Source organism: Bos indicus x Bos taurus, chromosome 7 (genome assembly GCF_003369695.1).
Source record: "Bos indicus x Bos taurus breed Angus x Brahman F1 hybrid chromosome 7, Bos_hybrid_MaternalHap_v2.0, whole genome shotgun sequence".
Lineage (NCBI taxonomy): Eukaryota > Metazoa > Chordata > Mammalia > Artiodactyla > Bovidae > Bos > Bos indicus x Bos taurus.
Genome location: NC_040082.1, coordinates 40,741,276 through 40,761,727, shown reverse-complemented (window position 1 = coordinate 40,761,727; position 20,452 = coordinate 40,741,276). Strand labels below are relative to the sequence as shown.

The 20,452-nt window shown below is 35.2% G+C and overlaps 1 long non-coding RNA gene across 1 annotated transcript in view; it reads left to right on the top strand.

Moving 5' to 3' along the window:
* LOC113895090 overlaps nt 1-20,452 on the top strand; it is a 134,846-nt gene that overhangs the window by 76,445 nt on the left and 37,949 nt on the right. Inside the window, exon 2 of the long non-coding RNA XR_003511754.1 lies at nt 20,044-20,107. This is a non-coding gene — a long non-coding RNA (uncharacterized LOC113895090). The remainder of the gene's footprint in view (nt 1-20,043; nt 20,108-20,452) is intronic.

Here is a 20,452-nt window from a genome sequence, read left to right as displayed (position 1 = left end):
AATTGTGCTTTTGATGTTGTATCTAAAATATCCTCACCAAACCCAATGTCACCTAGATTTTCTCCTATATTTTCATCTAGAAGTTTACATTTAGATTTATGATCCATTTTGTGTTAATTCTTGTGAAAGCTGTAAGGTATGAGTTTAGGTTCATTTCTTTGTATTTTGATGTCTAGTTTATTTCAATATCATTTGTAGAAAAAAATATAATTTAATTATTAAAGTATCTTTGCTTCTTTGTCAAAGATCAATTGACTATACTTGTGTGAGGTTATTTTTTGGCTCTTTATTCTGTTCCATGATCTATAATTCTATTCTTTTGCCAATCCTACTCTGTAGCTTTGTATTTACGTCTTAAATTTGTGTAGTATCAATCCTCTCAGTTTCCTTTTCTTTACTGTGGGTTGGCTATTCTGGGTCTCCTTGCCTTTTTACATAAACTTTATAAATCACTTTGTTGATATCCAGAAAGTAATGTGCTTGATTTTTACTACTATTTCATTAAATCTTTAGATAAAAATAAGAAGAATTGATATCTTAACAACTTTCAGTCTTTCTATACATGAACTTGCACTATTTCACCGTTTATTTAGATATTTTATGTCTTTCATTAGAGTTTTGGAATTTTCCTTAAATAGTTCTTGTACATATTTTGTTATATTTATACCTAAATATTTAATTTTAATGGAGGGCTAATGTAAATGGTGCTATGTTTTACATTTTAAATTCCTGTTGTCATTGCTGGTATTTGAGAAAGTAATTGACTTTTGTATATTAACTTTGTGTCCTGAAACCTTGTTGTAATCACTTACTAGTTCCTGGAATTTTTCTGTTGATTCTTCAGAATTTTCTACATAAACAATCATGTCATCTGTGAACAAAGACAATTTTATTTCTTCCTTCCCAATCTGTGAAACATTTGTTTCCTTTTCTTGTCATGTTGCATTGGCTAGGACTTCTAGTCGTATGTTGAAAAGCAGTGGTGAGAGGGGACGTTATTGCCTTGTTCCCATTTAAGAGAAAGGTATCTAGAAACTCACATTATGTATTATGTTAACTGTAGATTTTTTTGTAGATGTCTTCTACTTAAGTTGAAGAACTTTCACTCTATTCCTGGTTTGCAGAGCATTTTTACTGTGAATTGCCTAACGCTTTCTGTTTTGGAAGGTTCTTATTGTTGATTCAATTTATTTGTATACATAGACACTTCAGATTACTTACCCATTTCATCTTTTATGAGTTTTTGTAGAATCTGACTTTCAAGTAATTGGTCCATTTCATCTAAAGTTATCAAATTTGTCAGCACAGAATTACAAAATTCTCCATTATTGTCGGTTTAATTTCCATCAATAGTGATGGTCCAGCTTTCATTTCTAATATTGGTAATTTTTGTTTTCCTTTTTTTTCTTGGTTTGCCTGGCTAGCATTTTTTTAATCTTATTGATTTAAATTGTTCTTATTTTATTGTTTTCTATTTTATCAATTTCTGCTCTTATTTTCTGTTTTATTTGAATTTAATTTGCTTCTCTTTTTGTAGTTTCCTACCATGGGGTCGCTAAGAGTCGGACACGACTGAGTGACTTCACTTTCACTTTTCACTTTCATGCATTGGAGAAGGAAATGGCAACCCACTCCAGTGTTCTTGCCTGGAGAATCCCAGGGACGGGGGAGCCAAGGGGCTGCCATCTCTGGGGTCGCACAGAGTCGGACACAACTGAAGCAACTTAGCAGCAGCAGCAGCAGCTGCAAGATGGAAGCTTAGATCGCTTATTGTAGATCTTTTCCTTTCTAGCATATGCATTCATGTAATACATTTCCCTCTAAACGTTGTTTTCACTACATCCACAAATTTTGATAAGTTGTATTTTCATTTAATTCCAAATATTTTAAAATTTCTTTGATACTTCCTCTTTGAGCCACGTGTTACTTAGAAGTGTGCTGTTTAATCTTCAAATATCTTTTCCAGTATCTTTCTGTTATTGATTTATAATTTAATTCCATTGTGGTCTGAGAGTGTACTTTGTTTGATTTATATTCTTTTAAATTTGTTAAGGTGTGTTTTATGACCCATAATGTGGTCTGTCTTAGTGAATGCTGCATGTGAGCTTGAGTAGAATGTGTATTCTGCTGTTGTTGGGTGAAGTATTCTATAAATGTCAATTAGGTCTACTTGATTGATGGTCCTGTTCAGTTCAACTGTATACTTATAGATATTCTGCCTGCTGGATCTGTCAGTTACTGAGAGGAGTGTTGAAGTTTCTAAATACAATAGTGGAAATGTCTGTTTCTCTTTGCAGTTCTATCAGTTTTCACTTTACACATTTGACACTCTGTTGTTAGGCACATACACATTAAGGATTATTATATCCTTTTGGGGTATTGACCCCTTTATCATTATTTGATACCCCTTTTGTCTCTGATAATAATCCTTGCTCTGAAGTCCACTTAGTCTGAAATTAGTATAGCTACTCCAGCTTTCCTTTGAATTGTTATCACGGTTTGTCTTTCTCTAGCTCTTTACTCTTGTTAGTCTATGTCTTTATGTTTTAAGTAGATATCTTTTAGATATCCAAAAAATAAGATAATTGGGTCTTGCTTTGTTTTAATCTACTCCAACAGTCTCCGTCTTTTCTTTCGTGTATTTAGACCATTCACACTTAAAATGAGTATTGATGTAGTAGGTGTAATATCATTATATGTGTAACTGGTTTGTGCTCATTGCCCTTGGTCTTTGTATCTTTTTTGACTTTCACTTTTCTGCCTCCAGCGGTTTTCAGTGAGCATTTTCTCTGTTTCCATTTTCTTCTCGTAGTATATACATTATATTTGCTTTTTAAGTTCTTTTAGTGGTTTCTCTGGAGTTTGAAATATATAATTTACCCAAGTTCACTCAATATGGACACTATACCATGGAAATGTATACCGTTTATATATATACGTTACGTGTGTAAGAATTAACTATATTGCTTCATGGGTAATGTGGTTTATCTTGTAACACAGTACTTCTACTTCCTCCTTTTTATATTTTATAACATTGTCACTTATTTATCCATAAACTGCAATCATCTAACACATATTATTAGCGTTATTATTTTGAACAAACTATTACCTGTTAGATGAATAAGAAAAGATTTTACTTCACCTCCATTTCTTCTATAATCCTCCTTTCTTTATGTAAGTCAGTGTTTCATATTGTTCTTTTCTTTTTGAAGAACTTCTTTTAACATTTCTTGCAAAGCATGTATAATGGTGACAAATTCTCTCAATTTTGTTTGATAAAGTTTTTATTTCTTCACTATTTAAGGATGATTTTGCTGGATACAGAATTCTAAGTTGGCGGTTTTCTCCTTCCAACACTTAAATAACATTATACTGTCATAAATATTGAGTGCATATACTTTAATATTTGACAAGTATAGCTTTCTCTCAGTGCTCTTAAAAGATTCCTCCCTATGTCCACCTTTAAAGTTTTCCTGGCTGTCATTTATTTTATATATATAGGAAGATCAAATAAGAATGTCTAATTTCAGACTATCCCCACAAAATCTTGTATTTTTATTGAGATTACCCTGTTCTTCAAATTAATAAGGAAGAATTGTTATGCCAATAGAACCCTTGTTGAGCAAAAAGAGTTGTAGTGTTTTCCAGTAACCATTGGTTTGATATAAAATATAGCTTATTCCTATCTTATTAAGAGTTTTTCTTAACAATAATGAAAGTTTTAATGCATTTTTAGCAACTATGGAGATTAGCATCACATTTTTGTGCTTAGATCTGCATTAATGTGGTAGATCATATTAACAGATTTCTTAATACTGTAAATCCTTTTATTCTTAGAATAAACCCCACTTTGTCAGATGTATAATTTTTTAATGTGCTGTTGGATTATGTTTGACATTTATTTTAAAATCTTGCTTCAATATTCATAAGCAAGATTGGCCTATACTTTTCTTATTTGTGTAGGTGTGTGCATGTCTGTAAGTACACACACTCAATCTTTGCCAGGTTATTGTTTCATTTTAGGTACTATTGGAATTAATTTGCTTTATGAGGTTGGAAAATGTTCCATATGAAATCGTTTGGATATGTAGATGTGGAGGAGAGGGGGAAATGGGTATAATCAAACTATGTTTGCTATGTCTTCTTTGGAAATCAGACTATTATATTTTCTGTTCCTTCTGGAGGCTGTTTGGTAAAATACAAACAACCAGTGGTTTTGGTAAAATATTTGGTAAAATACTAACATTGATGAGGTCTTTACCTCTAGTGCCACCTGGAAAGCCCTATGCCTTTTATAGTTTTATTTGTAAAAAAAAAAACTTATTTTTATTTTTTCTTGATTAGATTAGGTCATTTATCTTTTACTTTAAAAATTAATCAGCTTTTCAAAGGTCAAACACATATTTATACTCTTCAAGTAAGAAAAAAAGGGTATGAAAAATGTACATACATATATATTCATTTGAGTAAAAGAAAGGCAGGAAGCATAAGATAGAAACTAATGAGACTGGTTAGTTGCAGGGTGGTAATGGAATGGAAATAATGAAGTGATGAGAACAGAGTGGGAGGAATGAATGGGAGGCACACTACTCCACATCTATGTGTTTGTATAGAGCTCACGCTTAGAACCATGACAAAGTTCACATACTGGAAAATAATTAATATCCACCAGGATATGAGTGCAATCCAAAATAGAATATAAAAATCATGAATGAACCCAACTACAGGTGAATAAAGTAACTGCACTGAAGGAGATAGAGAAGAAAAAACTAACCTAAGCAAACCTTAAAACAGTATTTTGACTGTACCCTTAGTAAAGACAAAAACATTTATACACAAAAATTGCCCTAGCTACTGAATTTGAGTTTATGGGGCTATGGTGAACAATGCTGAAACCATGTATATATTAGAATTAAACAAATCAATATATCTATTATAGATAATAAAAGCAAGGTTCTTAACTTTCAGAGAAACAAGTTACAGATAAAGGAAAGGAGAGACTAGAATGGGCTCTGTGGTGTTAGATTAGAATAAGAGATAGCAAAATGAACTCTTAGTTTTTAACGAATACAAATAGATATAGAAATAAATATAGATGTGTGTGTGTATGCAGGAGTTGGTATACATGTGTATGCTTCCTAGCTGTGTCCACAGAGAGGGGCTAGACACTCCAGTAGCAATGAACACCCTGGCACTCAGGTTATGGTTTCTATAGGTCATTTTCCAATAGCAGAAATCAGGGTTCCTTTAAAAAAAAACTGTGGATTCCAGGGAAGTAGCAGATGAACCTGGAAAATATTCCAGCTGCAGAAATAAAGAAATATTTTTTAAATGACAGGGATATGTTCAAAAGAACACTGAAGACAACTTGAAGAAGCTCCAGAATCTCCAAAATTAAAGACAATTTGGGCAAGAAAATTATTAGTATATTGCATTATAACATGTAGAATAAAGCAAATAATATTTTGCTGTATTTGCTTTATCACATACCTATCCATCCATCCATCACTCCATCCATTCTTCAATCCATCTCATTTTTTGATCCATTAAAAATTAGTAGACATCAGATAGCCTGTCCCTCAAATACTTCAGCATGCATATTATTAACTAGAGCTTAATATTTTTTTACAATTCCTTTTGAGGTAAGGTTTACATTTTATACATATAAACATACAGTTATATTTTGCTGGTATTGCTCAATGTCTCCTGCTGCTGAATATTGAAGTGGAAAAATCTGGGATCATTTTCCTTCATCTTATGAGTGACTTAATCTTTTTTATTGACTCCAGAGGATTCTTTATTTGTCTTTAAAATTCAAGAGTTTCCCAGATACAATTACTATTTACCTTCCTATATCAATTTTTTTTTCTTAGAACATGGTGTCATCTTTCAGTGGGCAAATTCAAATCTTCTTTTTAAAAATAAATTATTTCTTAAATTGTATTTTCCATTATGTGTTTTGATCCATTATTTTTTGTTTTATTTAGCACAGACTCCAATTACATGATTGCTGCATCTTCTATGTATATCTTTTAGTCATTGATCCTTTTAAACTCTTTATTCCGTATTTTTTGCCTTTTTAAATTGCTGTCTACTATTTGTCTTACTGAATTTTCAACAGTGTCTATTATCTCATATGTTCATTCAATATTGGATGATTTGGATTTAAATTGTTTTTGTATTTCTTAGTGAGTTCTGCCATTTTTTATCACCTGTGTTTTTCATCTCACCATCCATTATTTGAGACTCTGTATCTCTGCTTTATAATACTCCTTCATAGGCATGGTTGCTTCACTATTGTTTTTAACTTTATGATACGATATCTGACCAGTTTTCTAGAAAGTGTTCTTTATCTCTTGGTGAATGTTGCCAGTCTTCTCTACATTTTTCCCTTTTTAATTATTCCATTGCTCCTTCCATTTTTATTATTCAACATTACATCATTTGCATTGCCCTTGGCTAGATATTTGAAGAGGTTCAGAGTTGGGGTATTAGACAGTCCTCAAAGTCTGGGACTATGCTTTGTATCTCTCTCAGTCTGTAAGTCTCCACGAATAGGAGCAAACCCTTAAACAGTAGTGTTAAAGATGATTAGGCATGATGGAAAAAAGAAAAAGATGTTTTTCCTGACTATATTTACACAGGGTGGATTTGATAACTGTGCTGCTTTTTCTGCTGATAATATGTCTTCAGTTAACATAAGGAGTGGAGGACAGTTTTATTACTTTAAGGTGCCTGGGGTCTTTTTGTGTATATCCAACACTGTCATTTGCCCTTAGTAGGTACACAATAATTGTTTGCATATTTGAATTCTTGGGTAGGATGGATTATAATAGGAGGAAAAAGTCAAACCAAAGCTCTTTGCTTAAACCATGTAGATCATCCTCATGAGCATGTGAGCAAAAAGCTCTTGCATATTAAGATCCTATGGTAGGCACTTGTATAATTTAATGAAAAAGACAGAAATCCTGTCCTCTAGCTAGTGCCAGAGAACTCAAAATAATGTTAGAGAGTTTCTCAGCTTCAGACTTTAGGTTATTTTTTTCTGTATCTTAGAATCTCCTCTTATGACCTAGAATCTACTTATTTGATTGGGTGAAGTATATACTCTTGGGTCCCTGAACTGTTACTATTGTTTATTATACTTTTAATTAATTAACTGTGTGTTTATACTAAAGGACTCATTCTGCAAGCGCGTTTAGTTTTTAATGATAAAAATTCAGTTGAGGTGGGTAAATTTCTGGATCTTTTTGTTCTGCCTCCTCACTCAATTATCATTTACTCCTGTAATAATCATCATGTGTCTCAGTGTTTGATGTGGCATCTTACTTTGCGATTTTTTTTTCAATACAGAAGTAAATTCTCTTATTTAAATAAGTCATATCTTTGCAGTGTATCTTCCTTTTCTTTATTCAAAGATAAAGAACACAAATGAATAACCAGACACCAGCTGTTTTTAGCTTTCCCCCAAGATTCAAAATCTTACCTGGGGTGTGAAGAAACAGAAGTATCTTGGTCTGTAGCTGAGATTATTACTGAAGCTATCATGTGCTGACACGGTAAACATCCCCAGTTACAGTATTTGTTGATGCAAAGAATAAAGAAACATATTAGGAGTGCTAGGATAATCAAAAATCTCTCTGATTCATGCACTGGGGGTGTCGGATATCTCTTTCTTAAGGGAACGGATGTTTATGGACTGAGGGAGTGTGCCTTTTTATTTATATGATGGGTTTGGGGTTCTGAGATGTGTGTATACTTAATTTTATGATAAGCAGGGTTCTGATAAGTCAAAGACTTCTTATATTAAAGGCAACACCGGTTTTGCTGGAGAAGGGCAGGGTGACTAATTTGGTTAAGTGTCTGTGTCAATACTCAATGGCATATTTGCAGGCAGCTGGTTTAAAAGTAGAAACTGACTTGTCCATTTAAAATGGGTGCTGGTGGTGAGAAAATAGATCTTTAGAAATTAAACCTGCTTAATATGGCTTAACAGAATGAAAAATAATAGCAGTGCAGTTTCACAGACTGACTTTCTTGCTAAACAAACACCAAAGCGTCTTTCAATTTTCCACACGCAGGGACTAGTTTCAAAAGATGGATTCATGTTACCCTGGAAAGCTCCCAACCAAATAATGTCTCTTTATTGGAAGCAAATGAAGAAAAAATAGGATCTGTGGGGGAGTGGGAGCTACATAATTATATTAAAGCATAAACTCAGGAGTTCAGATAGGGATACATGGGAGGAATAGTTGTCCTGGCTTTGGGTGGAGAGAAACTGTGATCAGAAATATTTATTTGATAGGGTAGCCTTATTAGTGAGTTAGACGATGATAGAGAAAAGCTTGAGAATTCAGCCAGGATCGAATTTAAACAAGTTTTCCTGCTCTCTAGGGAGCTGAGATGGAGAAGGCGATGGCACCCCACTCCAGTACTCTTGCCTGGAAAATCCCATGGACGAAGAAGCCTGGTAGGCTGCAGTCCATGGAGTTGCGAAGAGTCGGACACGACTGAGCGATTTCACTTTCACTTTTCACTTTCATGCATTGGAGAAGGAAATGGCAATCCACTCCAGTGTTCTTGCCTGGAGAATCCCAGGGACAGGGGAGCCTGGTGGGCTGCTGTCTATGGGGTCGCACAGAGTCGGACATGACTGAAGCGACTTAGCAGCAGCAGCAGCAGCCCAGAGCTGGAAGACCTTGGAGTTTAGTTGTCCAGCAGGGGAGGCAGGAGTGGGATTTGGTGAAGAAGCAGAATGCAGTTTCTAACAATTTAGGTTCCAGAAGCCTGAAGCCTTAGGTATTAGTGGTGACTCTGCTCTTTAGCACAGGTGTGACTTTGGACAAGCGACCCAGTCCCTGATTTATTTTCTTATCTCTAAACAGGGATAAAATCAGTATTTATTTTATAAAGTTTGGGGGGAGATAAGCAGTGCTAGTACATACAAAGCATTTAGCAAATTGCTGAACATTCAGGTAGGATACATAAATGTAAGCTGCTTTGATATTATATTGCAATAATAATAATGACAAAAACAATAATAAACAGCAGCAGCTGCCATCCAGGATTTAAGTCTGAGTCTTCCTTGTTTAAAATAACTAATGCAACTAACAGTTTTCTCTTGCATATTCACTAATTGTTCCACCAGTCTATTCTTTGAAATACTTTCCCCACTTCTCAGTCCCCCAAATGGGGCTCATAGCAAGACACTTGTACTGAAAGCATCCATCCATTCATCTGTCAGTTACTTATTCATTCAACAAGCATTTATTGAGAAGCCACTGTTTGGCAGACCCTGTTGGGAGCCAGGGATATACATGATGGTTAAAAAGGCAGATTCTTCCATTCTGGAAATTTAAGACCTAGTACCAGTCCATTCTAAAGGAGATCAGTCCTGGGTGTTCATTGGAAGGAATGATGCTAAAGCTGAAACTCCAATACTTTGGCCACCTCATGAGAAGAGTTGACTCGTTGGAAAAGACCCTGATTCTGCGAGGGATTGGGGGCAGGTGGAGAAGGGAATGACAGAGGATGAGATGGCTGGATGGCATCACCGACTTGATGGACATGAGTTTGAGTGAACTCTGGGAGTTGGTGATGGACAGGGAGGCCTGGCATGCTGCGATTCATGGGGTAGCAAAGAGTCGGGGGCTATACATGGGTGTTTGAGAGGAAACTAGGGTTTGGGCAATGGCTTTCTGGAAGAAGTATTTAAGTTGAAACTTAAATACTTAAGCAGGAATCACTCAGTTGAAGGGGATCAGGAATGGATAAGAACAGGGGAAACTATTCCAAAAAGGAAGAGCCTGTGCAGAGGCAAGAATTTGTGAAAGAGAATAGAATGCTATCCAGTGTGCCTGGATAAGGGATGTGAAGAGAAGGGTGTCCAGAGATAAGAGATGGGTTGACATTGGTTATGAAGGGCTTTGTTAAATCACCTTCAGAGAGTATTTATTTTATCCTGAGGGCAATGAGATTGGAAAATCAAAAAATCTTAACATGTCCACGAAAACACTGGTATGTAATTTTTTTTCCTGCCATTTTCATTTCAGTTATTCCATTTCATCCTCACAACAAGTCTAAGAGGTAGAGGAGGGCAGGCATCTCTCCCCCTTCTGTAGCCAAGGAAACAGTGTCAGACTCGTGTCCTTCCAGGTCACTGCCAAGTTCCATTTTGTAAGACCGCCTGACGATAAAAAGCACCTTTTGCTTTACCTCCTGATACACTCTTTCTCTAAATTTAATTGATGGGATGTTGATGCTGAGATATTGTTCAAGGAGAACACTTTATAGAGTAAGGCAAGCCCTTTAGGAAGGAAGGTGACCTGATACAGGCCCCTACAGCTCCCAAATCACTTGATTCCATGGAGCTCCACATGCCTTGGCCTGCCTTCTCCATTTGGAAGCTCTGGCTGGGGCTGTTCTTGAAACCCATTGAGGAAACTGTGTGAGGTTATCTCCATTATTCCCTCACATCTTCCTCCCTTGGCACAAGGAAGCTGTTAAAATGAATTGGAATTTGAAAAAGGTCCAAGTGTAGCCGTGCATCAATCACAGATATTTGAGCAGGTCCAAAAGCACAGAAAACAAGCAATATTTAATCAGAGATTCATGGGTCCCCACAGGCCCAGGTTACCATACATCCATACATATATACACAAATGAACAAAAACCAACAAATATTAAAAATAGGGCTCTGCCCAGCTTGGAATTTTTCCAGCCAAGAAAATACTCTTCATTTTTCTCACCATCTTAGTGATTTCTTTCTCCCTTGATTTTTTTTATCCTTATGAGAAGCCAGTGGATTCATGAACAAGGGTGAAATCCTGACAAGCAAGAGGGAGAGAGAATGAATAGGACATAATTGTTATATGAGGCAACTGTTTATTTTTCTTCTTTAAATGACAAGCTTTTAGGAAGGAGGATACTATACTAGTTACCTAGAAGAGAACAAGGACTTAGCTTTCAAATGCAATAAATCAGTGGGGTAACTATATAAGCTGTTGTTTACTTTTGTAAAATTATTTGTATTTTGAAATGATTTTAGACTTGCAGAAGAGCTGCAAAAAAAAAAAAAAAATACCTATAGGCTTCATACAGTATACACTTATGCTAACAGCTTATGTAACTAACAAATTAATTTTAGTACAATGTTATTAAACTAAAGAACTTAATTGGATTTCACTAATTTTTCCACTAATGTCCCATTTCGGTCCCAGGATTATATTTAGTTTTATGTTTGCATTTTATGCTTCCTTAGTCATTTCTAATCTGTGACAGTTCCTCTGTCTTTCCTAGTCTTTCATGACCTTGACACATTTGAAGAGTACTTGCTAATTATTTTGTAGAATGTTGTGCAATTTAAATTTGTCTGTTGTTTTCTCTTGGTTATGCTACAGTTATATATTGGGAAGAACGCAACAGAGGTGCTATGCCCTTCTCCGGGCACATGTTAAGGGGTACGTGGTGTTGACAAATGTTCCTTAACCTTGACCACTTGTCTAACATCCAGCACCTGGCTGGCCTCCTAGACTTTCCACGAAAAGTTCAATTTTCCTGTTTAAAATGACTAATTATTTTTGAGAAGATAATTTGGGATTGTGTATGTACTCTGTTTCTGCCTAATCTTTCTCTCACCAACTTAAGCATCCTTTAGTGGAGTTCACCGGCAGCAATTCTTGCTATAATATGATAGTCTAATAATGATACTGTTTCTTTGATTCTTTTTATGTGCATTCTTGGAATTCTTCTGTAAGGAGGAATTGTCACTTCACTTATTCAGTATTAACTTGTGGACTTTTTTGCTCTTTGGATTATAATTCAATATTATGGCTCTTTATTTTGTTGCTTGATTGCTCAAATTTGGGCCATTGGCAGCATTTCCATATTGGCTGCCTGTCATTTCCGTATGCTGTCTTTTTTCTGTCCTTTTTTTTTCCCCAAGATTTTCTTACGTCCTGGCACCAGAAGATGCACCAGACTCATGGTACATATGCTCAGTGCCCCAGCCTGGAAAACTACCATTTGTCCAGAAGCTAGTTCCTTTTATTGGAGAAAGTAATTATAGACATGAAGTTCTGATTGTTAATTGTGGTTATTGCTACTAAAGTCTCTGCTACTACTGTTTCTAGGCACTTTCAGTGGCTAGATATAGGAAATATATGTATATGTACTGACTAATTCATGACTAATTCATGAATTAGTGATCTATATCTATTTCATGTTGATACCCCTCACTTCAGCACCATAGTCTTCTTCCTCCCTTGTTTTTAGCTACTTCCTCTGACAGTAAAAAAAACTTGACCCTTATTAGGAACACAATACGCTTATTCGTTCAACATTTTACTCAAATATATTAATAGTTTTTCAGAATTCCTATCCCATATTCCTGTAAAAAACAAATTTATCAGCTAGAATGTACTATTTGTATATAGTTCTTTCTGTTCTTAGCCCAATAGTATCCTCTGAAAACGTTTTTTTCAGAAATATGTAGGCTAGGTACATTCTTATCCAACATCTTCACTGTGGTTATGTGATTCATTTGTAGTTCAGTTAAATTTGTTTGCCACAGGTTGTGTTCCTTCTTTTTCACCACATTCTGGTTTGTTTATTATTTTTACATTTGCATAAAGTATGGTAGTTTTGTTTAACTTTATAAGAAACCTCCAAAGTGTTTCCAGAATAACTCCTGTCTTACATTCCCATCACAATGTATGAGTTTTAGTTGCTGAATATCATTGCCTGAACTTGGTGTTTCTATTGCAGTTGTTATTTTTCTTTAGTTTTACCCATTCTAATAGAGACATAGTGATATCTCATTGTGGGCTTTAAGTTGTACTTCCTTTATGATTAGTAACGTGGGGCATCTTTGAACATGTGTATCATCTATATATCTCCTTTGTTGAAGTGTCTGCTCAGATCTATTGCTCATATTTTAAGTTAGCTTGTTTGCTTTTTATTGAGTTTTAAAAGTTCTTTACATATTCTGGGTGCATGTCCTTTGTCTGTAACCTGATTTTCAGACAAACCTAGTCTGTGTCTTGTCTTTTCATTCTTTTGATAGTTTCTGTCACAAAGCAAACATTTTTAATTTTAATTCAGTCAAACTTATTTTTCTCTTTTATGGATCATGCTTTTCTTGCCATATCTGAAAACTTTTGCCTAACCAAAGGTCACCTGTATTTTTTCCTATGTTTTCTAAAAGAGTTTTATAGCTTTATTGTTTTTGTGGGCATGACCCATTTTATTTAATTTTTGTGTAAGGTGTGAGGAATAGGTCAAAGCACTTTTGGCATATGGATATCCACTTATTTAAGCACTATTGTTGAAACTACTATCCTTACTCTGTTTTAGTGCCTTTGTGACTTTGTCAGTAATCACTTGATTCTACATGTATGTGTTTATTCCTGGACTCTCTTGTTTGTTCTTCGATCTACCTATTGATCTATCATTTCTTTAATATTACATGGTCTTGATTTATAATACCTTTATGTCTTCAAAATGGGTAATATGAGTCCTCCAACATCATTCATCTTTTTCAAAAATATTTTGTGTTCTAGTTATTTTACTTCTTAAATTTTAGAATTGTAGAATCACCTACCATTTTTAGCTGATTAGATAATTTAGGAATTATCTAAATTTAGGATTTATTTTAAATAATTTAGGAATTATCTAAAATTATCTAAAAATTTAGGATTAGATAACTTAGGAATTATCTTAAACTGTTGAACAACACCATAGCATTTTTAGATAATTCCTAAAAGTCTGCTTGGATTTGGATAGGGATTGCAGTGAATCTGTAAATCAAATGGGAGAGAATTGACATCAGTTAACAATATTTTCTTTTTCTAATTAGTTCACAATTTATATTATTTTTACTTAAATGTTTGGTAAGTTGCCAGTGCAATAATTTGAGCCAAGAGTTGCTTTTTGAAAGGTTTTAGACTATAAATTCATTTTCTTTAATAGGTATAGGATTTTCAGGTTATGTGTTTCTTTCTGAGTTAATTTTGATAATTTATGACTTTAAGGAATTGATCCATTTTAAATTTATGGGTGTGGAAGTTTTTTTTGGTTTCTTTTGCAGTATTCTCTTGTTAATATTATAGTGTTGGTAAGTTACATTGTGATAATCCCTCTTTTGTTCCTGATGTTGATATTTTGGGGTTTTCTTTTGGTTAGTAAGGCTAGAGATTTATGATTTTTTAAAATCTTTTCCAAGAATCAACTTTTTATTTCACTGATATTCTCTATCATTTTTCTGTTTGCAATTTCAATAAGTTTTGTTCTCATTTTTGTTTCCTTCTTTGGCTCACTTTGATACAGTTTACTCTTTTTCTAACTTCTTGAAGTGGAGACTTAGCTTAATAATTTGAGGTTTTCTTTTCTTATATAAGCATTAAATGCTATTAATTGCCATTTAAATACTGCTTTAGCTACCCATGTTTTGTAGTTTGATATAGTTCAAAATATTTTAAAAGTTTGAGACTTCCACTTTGATCTGTGGGTTATTTAAAAGTGTATTTTCTAATTTCCAAAAATTGGAGCATTTTCCAGATATTCTTCTTTTTTTAATGATTTTTTAGTTTAGTTTTGTTATCTGAGAACATAAGTAGTATTATTTCTATTCTTTAATTTGTTAAGATTTATTTTATGGTTCCAAATTGGTCTATGTTAGTGAGTGTTCCAGTTGCAACTGAAAAAAAATTGTATTTTGTTTCTTTTGAATATTCTATATAAATGTTAGTTAAATCTTCTGTTCTTGTTTATAATTCCACTTTATTCCTTAGATTAATTTATTAATGTAGCTACTTCAGATTCTTTTTTGTAGTATTTGTGTGGTACTGTATTTCTCCATCTTTTATTTTTAATCCATTTAGGCCTTTATGTTCAAAGTAGGTTTTTTTGTAGAAATAATGATTTGGGTCTTATTTTTTTTAATCCAATATGGCAATCTCTATCTTTTAATTGCTGTGTTTAGACTATGGACATTTAATGTTATCATTTATATGACTGGGTTAAAATCTATCATTGCTAGCTGTTTTCTATTCTTTCCTTCAGTTCTTTTTTTCCCCCCTCCCTTTTTAATGCCTTTTCTGCTGTTAATTTAGCATCTTTTAATGATTTCATTTTACCTCCTATGTTGATTGATTTGTTATACTACCTTTTAAAAATAATTTTAGTGGCTACCTGATAGTTTAAACTATACATCTTTCCTTAGAGTCTAGCTTCAAATAATTTCATGAATGACACGAATAACATCATTTCATGCCTTCTACAAGGAACTTATAACAATATATTCCTTAAATCATTTGTGATTTACATATAGTATAAACCCACAATGTAGTCCTACTATTTTTACTTGAAAAATTATCTTTTAGAGCAATTATTAGTAAAAATGATAAAAATGAATTCAATTTTACCTTTGTTCCATTTCTAGCAGTCATCATTTCTTTGTTTAGATCCAAGTTTCAGTCTAATATCATACTTTTTCTGTCTAAGTGAAAGTGTTAGTCACTCAGTAGTGTCTGACTCCTGATGACTGCATGTACTATAACCCACCAGGCCCCTCTGTCTATGTAATTCTTCAGGCAAGAATACTGGAATGGGTAGCTATTCCCTTCTCCAGGTGATCTTTCTGACCCAGGGGTCGAACCTTGGTCTCTTGCATTGCAGGCAGATTCTTTACCATCTGAGCCACCTTTTCTGCTAAACAATGCAATTATTCTTATTTATTGTGGTATAATTGACGATCAGAATTTTACATATTTGAAATTTCACAAGGTGAAACATCAGCAAGATGACAGATTAAGAAGTTCAAACACTTGTCTCTTCCATGGAAATAGTTAAAACAACAGATAACTGCAGATTGATTAAAAAAAAAAGCTTTGGGAGATCTGAGAACTACAATAAAGAAGAGCAGAAACCTTGGGGATTATGATAATGGAGGATTGCAGCATAGGAATAGGAAGCATTTTACCTGCTTCACCCCAACCCACAGTCTAGAGCAGTTCAGTGACAAGAGAGATCCCCTCAGAGGGATTTCATCCTATGGGGAAATGAGAACAGAAGGACCTGCAGAAATCCTTGTCACCTTCATGAACATTTACAGCCTTTGCTACTGAGGATTCCTGCAGTCTTCACTGATGCTGAACTCAACTGATGGAGCTACCTAGAGTCTCTGCCACTGCATCTCCTCCCTGGGGCTAGAGCTGTTGCTATGGTGAAACCTTAGAAGCCTGAGTTGCTGCTTCTCCTTGCTCTCCTTGACTGGCACCACAGTGCCTTGCTACCTAGTGAACTGGAGCTGCCACTAGGCTGTGCCCTACTTCCTGGATCCCAAGTCATGCTTTGACCTTCCATCACTAGGGCTATGCAGTTGGAACTCTTTATCTGCCCTGAAGGTCTTGAGTTTAAGATCTGGAACATGCCTTCATCAGGGCTTTAGTATTGCTGCTCAACACCCTGCTCCTGGGGCCTGAGTCTGGACTTTGACCTGCCATTCTCTGGGCATGTACCATTGCTGTATCCTGCACTACTCTCTAAGTCACCTTGATGAGCACCAGAAACCCAGGTCCCAGTTCCATGGGTGATATGCATATGCTTACAGCTCAAACACTGGTACCACTAATGTCTTCTGCATCTGTGCTGCAGGCTCCCGATGCCATGGTAAATCCATGTGCCCCTGAGCCCAGGATCCTGGATCCACTGCCTTTCATTTCATTTTTGAAATTCATCTATATCTCCCATCCCTCCCTACCCCACACATATACACATACCTCATTCTTGGTTAAGGTACTTTCCTCTGATAGATCCTTAGTCTACCCCTTTCTATTAGTGCTAAAACTCACATACTGTCTCTCTGTCTCTGGATTTCTTGCCTTGAGTCTCACACAGGTGGCCTGACTTCTTCTAAATGTGGAATAACTCTATTGTTTTATCCCTTGCAATACTCAAAGGGATCCAAAGGTGTAATTGTACTATTCTAGTGCCCTAAGGCACAGACACTTAGCCTTAGCACTGCTGCTGCTGCTGCTGCTGCTAAGTCGCTTCAGTCGTGTCAGACTCTGCGTGACCCCATAGACGGCAGCCCACCAGGCTCCCTCGTCCCTGGGATTCTCCAGGCAAGAACACTTGAGTGGGTTGCCATTTCCTTCTCCAATGCATGAAGTGAAAAGGGAAAGTGAAGTCATTCAGTCGTGTCTGACTCGTCACGACCCCATGGACTGCAGCCTACCAAGCTCCTCCATCTATGGGATTTTCCAGGCAAGAGTACTGGAGTGGGGTGCCATCGCCTTCTCCAGCCTTAGCACTGGAACCAGTTAATTGGGCCCTCAAACAACCCAGTTGAGATCTGAGGCTGGAACACTTCTGCTCTGTGCTCTTGTTTCTCTATCCTTTAGAATCGTCATGTTTCAGGCTTGGAGGAAATCATAAAGACCAAGCATTCAATAGTTATCAACTTTCATTCTTTTGCAACAAAAGGAATAATGTAGACAAGGATAAGAATCTCCCATTGACGCAGGTCAGTAGAGTTTACTCACTACAAAGATAATTTGCTTTGTGGGTATGTGCAGTTATCTTCTTTCAGTTCTCTTATTCTTTAGGTAAGAATACTGGCATGAGTTATCATTTCCTTCTCCAGGAGATCTTCCTGACCCAGGGATTGAACCTGGCTCTCTTGCTTTGCAGGTGGATTCTTTACCATCTGAGCCACCAGGGAAGCCCTAGCTATTCTATACCTGTCCAGTAGGTTTTTATTGTAATCAATGAACTGATATAATTTATATATTAAAAAAATAGTTGCAGATATTGTTCTACATTTGTAGTAACAAATTACCTGTGGTGACCACAGCTGTGAATCGGAAAGTAAAGTTGAAAACTTCTGTACCTGGTCTAACCCTTCAATTGACTTTTGAGATCCTGTGTTTCTGTCAAATTTATTCATCTTGCACTTGCACACCTCTAGTGGCAGAGGATCTGATTTGCTTCTTCCTGAGGGAACTCCAATTATTAGTAAGCTCAGTCTGGATGGCGCTGAAATATCTCTCTGAAATGTTTCCCCACCAGTTTTATTGTATATTCTTAGGCCATGTAGGAGGTGTCTGTGAAGAGGTCACGACAGATGGCAGACCTTTGGCTTCTTCCTTGTGGTGTTGGCCAAACCTGTGATGGTACCACTAGACTTGATGTAGTCATTCTGGATAATAGGGAATTCTGCTTGACGATTAGGGCTGGTTAGCATTCTTGAAGCAGAGACGAACACATTTTGAAGAATGTCCAACCAGGAGAAGCATGTGGAGAAATTGGAGGTGAGGAAAACTCAGAGAAGATGCTCTTTGCCCTCTCTAAACGTCAGTGAATACCAGTCTTACCCAAAGGAGCAGTAGAGTCTAAGAAAGGGAATTTATCTCTGTAGAAATGAATCCTGATCTACAGTATGAGGGCCAATAGAATTATTTTCTGGACACAGCAAGAGTTTATAAATGAAATAAGTGTTCAAGAATCTGTATTTCAGAAAGAGAATGACTGGGTTTGAATCAAAGCTCTGCCATGCCATTTTGGACAGACTGTTCAAGCTTTAAACATTAGCTTCTTCATCTGCATATTTTGGATAATAATAACACTAAGTCATTATGAGATTAAATGTGATAAGTTATGGGTCACTAAAGGGCATTATTATTTATACTTAAAAATTTACATTCAAGTTAAAAGAGGTAATATTGGTAAAAATTTCAGAGTTAAGTTGGCACACTTATTTTTTGGATTAATTTAAAATTTATACAAATTGAAAATCAAACTCATTAAATGGCCTCCCCTACTCTCTTTGTTCCCCTCCTAACTGATGTTTAGAAGCAGAGGATAGCTTTGCTAATCTCATCTCGGCAACTCTTTTCAAAGACTGTAGATTACTATGGAAATATTGCATTTAAAACTATGAGCTTAATGATAAGTGCCATCATGACTCTGCTGGTTGTACCTTTCTATTCATGGGCATTCAGATGTATAAGACATTTCTTCTCTGATGGTTCATACACAATCTCTGAAATATCTTGATTCAACTACTTGGATTAGGGATTCTGTACAGACATAGCCAACATTGTTGCTGGATGGAAAATAAGAAAAGGCCAATGTGAGAATAATCATAGGTGGCTCAGGTGGTAAAGAATCTGCGTGCAATGTGGGAGACCCAGGTTCAATATCTAGGTCAGGAAGATCCCCTGGAGAAGGGCATGGCAACCCACTCCAGTATGGCAACTTGCCCAGAGAATTCCATAGACAGAGACACCTGGTGGGCTACAGTCCATGGAGTCACAAAGAGTCAGACATGACTGAGCGACTAACACATAAAATAAACATATGTTCCAATAAAATACCTGTTCCGTGATATTGTCTTTCAAACTTTAACTGGATGGGCCAAAATGGTGTCTTATTGCTTGATGTAACTGAAGTTGAACATTTTGTCATATATTAATAAGCAGAAGTATTTTTTTTATTGTGAAATCTCTGTTCATGTCTTCTGCCCATTTTCTACTGGATTGTATATGTCCTACTTAAATTAGGTTGCCTTATTGTTATTGTGTTATTTTTTAACATTATTTGTATTGGTTTGTAGAAAATATCTTTACATGTCAAGGAAATGATCACTTTTACATGATGAATTTTTTCTATTTTATATAATTTAAGTAGTGATGGTATCTAAAATATAAATCAGGGAATTATCAATATATCTTTAAGTTCTGGAAAATGATTTCTGTGTGTGTGTGTTCATAATATGTGCTTTATTTGCAGTACTCCCAGATCAGTACTAATTTCTAATTAAAAGAAAAAAGAAAAAAACATAAGTTCAGTTTTTATTATTGCTTCTTTTAAAAAAAGCATCTTTCTTAAACTTCATTAACAAAGATGCTTGATACAAGTGCACCACTTTTGTTCTGAGATTCCGTAAGCTTTATTTATTCATTTTAGTCTTAAATATATGTCAAAATGGGTAAGAATTTAGTTAAGAATACCACAGTTTTTATTCTCTGTTTTTTCTTCTAGATAGAGCATCGAGCAGCAATCATATTTTGCTTAAGGAAGTTCGCTGCATACACTTGTTCCCAAGGTACTGTGCTATGCCCTTATACTGTTTGGATATATCTGAATGTAATTTCTTGTTTCTCTTAGTTTTACCAATAATATCTAGCAATATTTTAAGCTTGGGGTGTTCAATAATGCTTAGTAGTTAGTTAAGTAGGAATTGATGCATTATTAACATTCATCATAGCAGCAATAGTAGTAGAAGTAGTATTTAGAGTTGTTGTTTTTAACATTTCTTCTGTTGGATATAAGAAAAGAGGAAAATATGGTCAGTTTCTTCATCTGGAAAATAGGAACACTAATGACCTTTCCCCATGAGTTTTTTTTAAGTTTTAAAGAATTAATACATGAAAAAGTTGGCTTAAAGCTC